Consider the following 7,836-nt stretch of genomic DNA (forward strand, 5'->3'; position numbering starts at 1 on the left):
TCTGCGGTCGTTGGGGAGACATTTTTCCTGGTAGAAAACAGTACAGCCAATCAAAGTGACAGGGTGGGCTTTATACGATGATCGACAGATGATGAACAGTAACTTAATCAACCACGTCACCAAAGAGCGCTCAGTTCAAATTCGTGTTCAACAAACATGGCTGCGCTGGAGAGCTAAGATCTGCCATTGAGTCGGTTTTAGAAGACCTCGACAGCCCCTTAACTTTGAAAGAGGAACAAAGAAACGCAATCAAGGCATTTGTAGATTGTAAAGATGTTTTTGCCTTACGGATCCGGGATCCAAAAGTTTAATGTATCAGATGGTCATACTCAATGCTCCGATTAGTTCTAGTTATCCAATTGAGCGAAGAGGCATTTTCTTTCCTGGTTCGTTGAAACACGCCCCATAATCATAAGTTAATGGAGCAGACTCAGACTCATATTCTGACTAGAATTATGAGTATGACATCGCCAGGCTAGTTTGGTGTTGGAACCCAAATAAACCCCAAATATCTATTTTTGTACAAAACGTATCTTCTTGTGGACCGTGGTTTGTTCCTCTTCACCTCTAACATTACAGTTGCCACATCCAAATAACGTGGGGTGACCGAGCGGTCCCTCACATACAACTGGAAGAGTTAGATTGGTCATTAAACTTGCTTTTCTGGCTCTGCATGGGAGCATGTTTGTGTTTCAACCCCCTTCACTAGTCAAACTAAACTTTGACTGTGTGTGTGCTAGAATTTGCCATACTAACCACACCATTTGGCATAGTAACCACACTAATTGGCATAGAAACCACATCAATTTGGCACAGTATCCACATCAATTATCTGATTGGTCTTGCCACTACTTATAGCAACTGTGTGCAGACATTTTTATATTTTTTAGGTTTTTTCACAGGTGACCTGTTCATGTATTATCTTCAAAAAGTATGATGGTATGGTCGTGCAAAGGACACAAACACAACTGCCATTCCAACTTGGGGCAGTGCTGCCGTCCGAGAAGGAAACCCCACAAAAATGTAAGAAAAGCTTGGTAACACTTTACTTATTATTCCTTTATAATTCACAAAAACAAAAAGTTTCCTCTTCAACACAATTCCCTGCCTAACCAAGAGCCACAATGTAGCCGTCCACTCTATCCCTTTAACCTGTAATAGTAACGACTTCATTAACTTTTAAAAAAGATTGACAACCTTCTTTCCACTCCCAGTCCTCCTTACTGACACTACACCAGAAACACCCATGTGACCTGGGATTTTTCACAGAATCCTTCACCACTACTGATATCACAACATCTGATCTTCTCTTCAAGATCCTCAACATGCCTATTAGACCCTGTCCCTAAAAATCTGCTTAAAAACACTCTAGAACACGTCTTAAGAACACTCTAGAACACCCTCTTAAGAACACTCTAGAACACCATCTTAAGAACACTCTAGAACACCCTCTTAAGAACACTCTAGAACACCATCTTAAGAACACTCTAGAACACCCTCTTAAGAACAGTCTACTTGATGAGACTTTACTTAATCAATAAGGTACGAGAGGCAGTACTGCTATGCAACAGACAAACAACATTGGGGACATCACATTTGTTAGCCTAGCACCAAAAGTTTGTTGATGATTAGCTAGGAGATTGACATTAATTTGTGCGTTGTCTGAAAACATCCCAGGTCTCCTGGCTAGATCTCGCACCATCTAACTCATTCACATTGCTTATTTCATAAAAGTTTCAATTAAAATAACAAAAATGAAAATGGGACACTTTCAATAAAATTATATTTAATTTAAACAGGCCTAATCATTCTAAATCAATCATAAATGCTTTGTAGGCACTAGGCATAACAACGTAAGGTTAATAAACGTAACCTAAATAGCCTATGCTGTGTAAACTTAATTAACATCTGGACTGGAGTGTGACAGCAGGACTCTGGCCCTTGCCTTTTAGTTTGGGTGGTGTAGTTCCAAAACTATTACAGTGGTAGCCTAATACAGATTTAAATGTCCCAATTTATTTTGTCTTTTAGATCGGCCAACTTAATATTAGTATTTCAAAAACAGTTGCTTTGTCATTATTAAAAAAATACATTACACCACAGTCAAATATATATAATATTAGACAATATATGCATACATACATGCTACAGTTTTGAATTGAAGCCTAGAATTATAGGTCTAATGTAACCTACCTATAATCAAGAAGCTGAAAAGCCAAGTTGGGATCATCAGATGGACACAGGAAGGCTATCGACATACTGCAGTTTTGCTCCAAAAAATAACATAGCAATACTGTATATTTACGTATGTTGATTAAGTTTACGACTGATCAGAGAGTTGATGTACTGTACGTCATGATGACTTGATATATAAAAATATAATGTTTAAATATCCACACAATGCAGTACTTTGAACCCAAGACGGTGGTGGTGAGCTGATTTTGAGAAATTAAACTTTGCAGCTAAAGTTGTGTTTCCTGGTTGTTACTGGTTATCGAATTGCTGTGCTTGCTTAACCTTAGCATAAACGATTTGAATGGAAGAGTTACATTTGCATGAAATGATAGCTAGTTATCTAGCTGATGATATAGAGTTCGCTCGATTTAACTCATACAATTATATGGGGAAAAGGTAGTAACCCTCAGGGTGCCTTTGCAACTTCGTATGAAAAAGTTCATATTCACACATATTAACACGCCTTCATCACAAGCTAGCAGCTTCAAACTGTATGTAACTTAGCTATGTGTGTTAAGAATGATGATATGAAATATGATAAACAACCAGTAGACACTTTGCAAGCTGCAAATTGAATGGTGATTTTACAGGTTGCTGGTGCCTACACCTTTGGCTAAAACAACACAGTGACTCAACTGTCTATTATTCTTTTTTGGTCAGGGATTTTAAAGCAAAACCAGTTCCAAACAACAGAGGTGCCCCCTTTCTTCTTAACCAATTGATCCTCCTGCTCTTGAGCAACATCAATTTTTGGGTTTTCGCTCATCCTGGATTATTAATGTTTTCCTCTAAAGTAAACCTGCCTCCTAACTGCAGCTGCCTACCACTACATGCGCGCAACAAGTGCATGCGACGTGCGCTCAAAAAAATAGGTCCACATATTAACATACATTATTTTATTCGTAAGAACCCATGAAGGTTAGATTAAAATAAAAAAGATGTAGCTACTTAGTACTATCACTCAGTTGAAATTTGGAATACAAAATATTAATGCCAAATTCGAATTTATGAATTATAAATAAATCGCGATATCCACGATATTGCAAAATCCTTATCATGGCGTGGCAACATCGCGGTATTACTATCAACCCGGTATATCGCCCACTCCTACAATAAAGTAATCAATTTCCTGTCGAAATCATAATGTAAGATGTTTAACAAACCAACCCGATTGGAGATCATGTGCAACTTCAGTTTTATTATGTGCAACTTAAGTTATATTGAAAAGAAAGAACAATTAGGCTATGCCTTGCCAATTGATGTAAAATGATTGATACACAGCAGCAGAGGTGTCAAGTAACGAAGTACAAATACTTAATTACTGTACTTAAGTAGAATTTTAAGGTATCTTTACTTTCCTCGAGTATTTATTTTTCTGGCAACTTTTTACTTCTACTCCTTACATTTTAACACTATTATTTATTTAAACTAATTAAAACGAATTAAAACTTCCAAAATACTCGAAAACTAGCGATAGCTAACAAGCAGTAACGTTACCGACATTTGGTCTGTCTGATATGATCTGACTGTTTTTTTTTCTCTTGGTCACACTACAGTACTCACCGTTTATGCAATATTCAAGTCGAGCTGCGAGGCAGATTTAGTGGGGCACATCTGATAGTGCCCCATCTCCCACACTGCAAAAAATGCCCCTCTAGATTTAAGACAAATAATTACATATTTAAGCAGGATTTTGCTTAAAACAAGCACATTTGGCTGCCAGTGCGTTAAGCAAATTTGGCTTGTTAAGATTTCTTAAAATAAGTAATATTTGCTTGAAATAGGTAAAAATAACCTTACCAAGAAAGCACTAGGTAAGTACTATTTAGCTAGAAACAAGACCTCAATATAAGAGTAATAACACTAGGTTAGAAAAGCATTTTTTGCAGTGCACTGTTAACTTTGGCCTGTGTGGTTCACGCTCATTAGCCTACTGTTTTCATGGCAACAGTCTTAAGCTTGTGCCGTAGCCCACAGGACAGACAGCGTAGAGCAGCATTTCACAGAGCAAGCACACAGACAGAAACACACACGTATCAAATGACTCCAACACAGGACTATAATGCTTGTGAGTCAAGCTTATTCTCACGCACATTCACGCTACTATGCATATTAAATAAAATAAGATATATTTTATATTTGCAAAAAAAAGTAAGGGAACACTAACCCTAGTGCACTGTACCTGCCCCTTTTATTTTTTAAAGCTGAACTATATCTATATTCTTTCACTTTGAATTAAAAAGCTATAAAACACTATACAGTATATTAACTACACTGCACACACACACACACACAGACACACACACACACTCACACTCACACTCACACTCACACTCACACTCACACATGTACCTGCCCCTTTTAATTTTTAAAGCTGAACTATATCTATATTCTTTCACTTTGAATTGAAAAGCTATAAGACACTATACGGTATAGTAACTAGGCTAACCCTCAGCACATATGATTCGCATTACAAAATTGGTTTATTATTGAATTGAAGGTGTTCCATAAAATAAATATGACATTTTGAGCTTTTTATTTGTTATTTTAACAGGTTTACTCCTGTCGAGTACGAAGACTATGAACCTAATTGCAAAGGCCCTTGCTGAGAGACGAATGTGCAAATGGGGTGGAGGTCTGCTTGAATTCTAATAAAGTTTGAGAAAAACATGCTCTTCGAGTTTGTTGTCTTTGACAGCATTATTATATTTTTGTATGACATTTTAGACCATGTCTTGGGCTCCATGTAGCACTCATCAGCTATTAAATTAAGCTTCTATTTCTAACAGTCGTGGCAATTATATAAAGTCCAATTAGTTTAGCTTTTAATGTTTTTTATTTATTTATATATTATTACGGTTATGTAAGATTCATGATCAAGCAGCTGCTGTGACCACCAAAAGTTGGCCAGCGGAATACCAAAAATGGTTATCTTATCATGGTCACAAAGGAAAAGTCCCCACACTGGATTTCCTCAGACACCTGGGGTCAGGAAGCAAACTGAGGTGTGAGTGACTGCAATTAATCATAGTATGGGAATGGGGGAGGCCATTGAGAACCATCTCAGACAGAGAAACCAGATTATCATATACAACAACAAAAGGTTGCCAGACCTGTTTGCATTACAAGCCTAGCTCATTTACATTAGAGGCCTAGGAGTGGTCTTAAAACAGTATATATGCCTAGAATTGTGAATGCTTGTTATTCAGTGCTACACCGCTGAATCCGGAGTAAGGCTGCTTCGTCACTGCACATTACTGGAATAAAGATTGCTGCATCAGAAACAAAGAAACTTCCTTACAGTTACTTTTTACCTTTATACTTTAAGTAAATTTTAGAGCCTGTACTTTTTTTTTTACTTTTACTTGAGCAAAGAGGTTAAGTCGATACTTCAACTTTTACCAGAGTATTTTAAAACTCCAGTATCAATACTTCTACTTGAGTAACGAATGTGTTTACTTTTGACACAACTGCACAGTAGCCGTGATACACAATTAAGCTGCACATTTCCACATGTTCAAGCATCCAGAATTATTACCAAGGTAATGAAGTTAGTAAATCAAATCATTTGTAAATCCGTCAAGATTTCTGCGAGATAAGAGTGTAAACGATTGTGAAGATCACTGACGATACCTAACCTACCACTGATCCCTCCCGGAAGCTATACTGTCGAAAAATGGCCTCCTGTGCGGTCGTTCAAGAGTCCGCCGTAATAAATCTAGCCTTTAAATAGATATCTATGTAGACCCTGCCAGCAGTCTGACGTCATCATGAATTGACCATTGAACAAAGCTCTTAGTACATCATAACGAAGTACTTACTTTCCAGAAGACAATCGTTGTGTTCCTGCTCATCCTCCTCTTTCTTCACTTTAACCTCCACTATCTGTAGTGTTTCATTATACGTGGAGCTTAGTGACTCTGTGAAGTCTGATTCAGTTTTACAGTAAAGATCTGCAATGGGCTTTTCTTCTTCATCTTGGCATGTAATCATGTGTCCATATTCCTCTTCTTTTATGTCTTCTTCTTTCACTCTCAGTCTCAGGGGTACCTGGTGTGTTTCATCACACCCAGGACTCAACGGTAGTCCCAGATTCATGTTAAAAAAGAACCAGAGATGATCCCGTCCAGAGTTCCCTATACGGTCAGGGGAACGCCACAAAGAAAATAAAAACAATAGCTTTCAAGCTCGGGTTTCTTCCTTCTTTGTAAAAGTTCCATAGATCGACTGGCACGTCGTATTTTTCACGGGGGAATTCGCTTCGCATTAAGAGAGTACATAAAGATCAGTTAGGTTAGTGTTTACGTCAAGCAGACAGTGTGTATCCGGCACGTTCTTACTTGTGAACATCCGGTAGCTGGCAAGCCAACCAGAAACCGTTGCATTACTGCCACTGTCTGGACAGGAGTGTGACTGCAGTACGCTCTCTCGTTTAACTACACAGACCGAACTGGAACTGGAGATGTTTACAAGTAGGCTTAGAACGTTTGTAGATACATTGGAAGAGGTACCGGAGTTTCGTCGTTGTTGATTCAAGAAAAACAGAGTTTCGACGATTTTGTGAAACACTGCTCGAGGTCCCGTCAGACGAATAATCACTTCATTAAATGAACAAATGTCCGTGTGCGACTTTAGGTAAGGTACGTTTTGCCATAATACTGAAATGCGATGTGGCAATTATTATTGTTATTGTGTTCGTTTATATTATTGTAATGTAGGAAAACAGAGTTTAAAATCCTTTTTCCTTTGTGTTCTTTATAGTAAGCTCTGGACGGGATAATTTCTGCTCCGTTGCTAACATGAATCTTTGACTGCCGTTGAGCTCTGGCTGTGATGAAAAACAACTGTTACCCCTGACGCTGACAGTGACATAAGAGGACATACACAAAGAGGAATATGGGTATATTATTAAATGCCAAGATGAAGAAACGCCTGTTGCAGATCTTTACTGTAAAACTGTACGGGACTTGAAAGAGACGATAATGTCGCCGCCGGGAGATACAAACAAACAAACAAACAACGCAATGGAACACCCAAGAGGCTACACTGATTTCTGGACCGATGAACAGACGCGATTCATGCTCAATCAACTAAAGGAGAAAGTTATTGGATGGGAGGATGACCAGAAATGGCGAAATATCTAAGAAGGTGGCACTGAAGATGGTGGAAGCCGGCTTTCCAGCCAGGACCCATGAACAGGTCACGTTTCGCTGGCAGGATTTGAAGAAGGCGTACTCCAAGGCTAAACGGGACAATGGGGGAAGTGGCCGTGGTAGCACTACGTGCCCGTTCGACCATGTCCTTGATGAACTTCTTGGGAGCCTACCTCGGCCCCTAGTCAGGCACTACGGCGTAGTTTCGGGTGTTCAGATGCCAACTACCATGGGTAAGTAAATTCAGTTGCATCACACTAAAACAAGTGCTAGAAACCACATGCTAGCTGACCCATAGTGTTTGTGAGACGTGTTAACAGTGCTAAATATGTGTTGAAACATGTATACCTTCCCATAACAAGCGAGGAATTAAACCGACGATGAAAACGAGGTACAATCATAAAACATAAGGCTAACCTGGGTCCCTCTTGCTAACCCTAACTTTCGA

The sequence above is a fragment of the Sprattus sprattus genome, assembly GCF_963457725.1.
Source record: "Sprattus sprattus genome assembly, chromosome: 1".
In the NCBI taxonomy this organism is placed as follows: domain Eukaryota; kingdom Metazoa; phylum Chordata; class Actinopteri; order Clupeiformes; family Clupeidae; genus Sprattus; species Sprattus sprattus.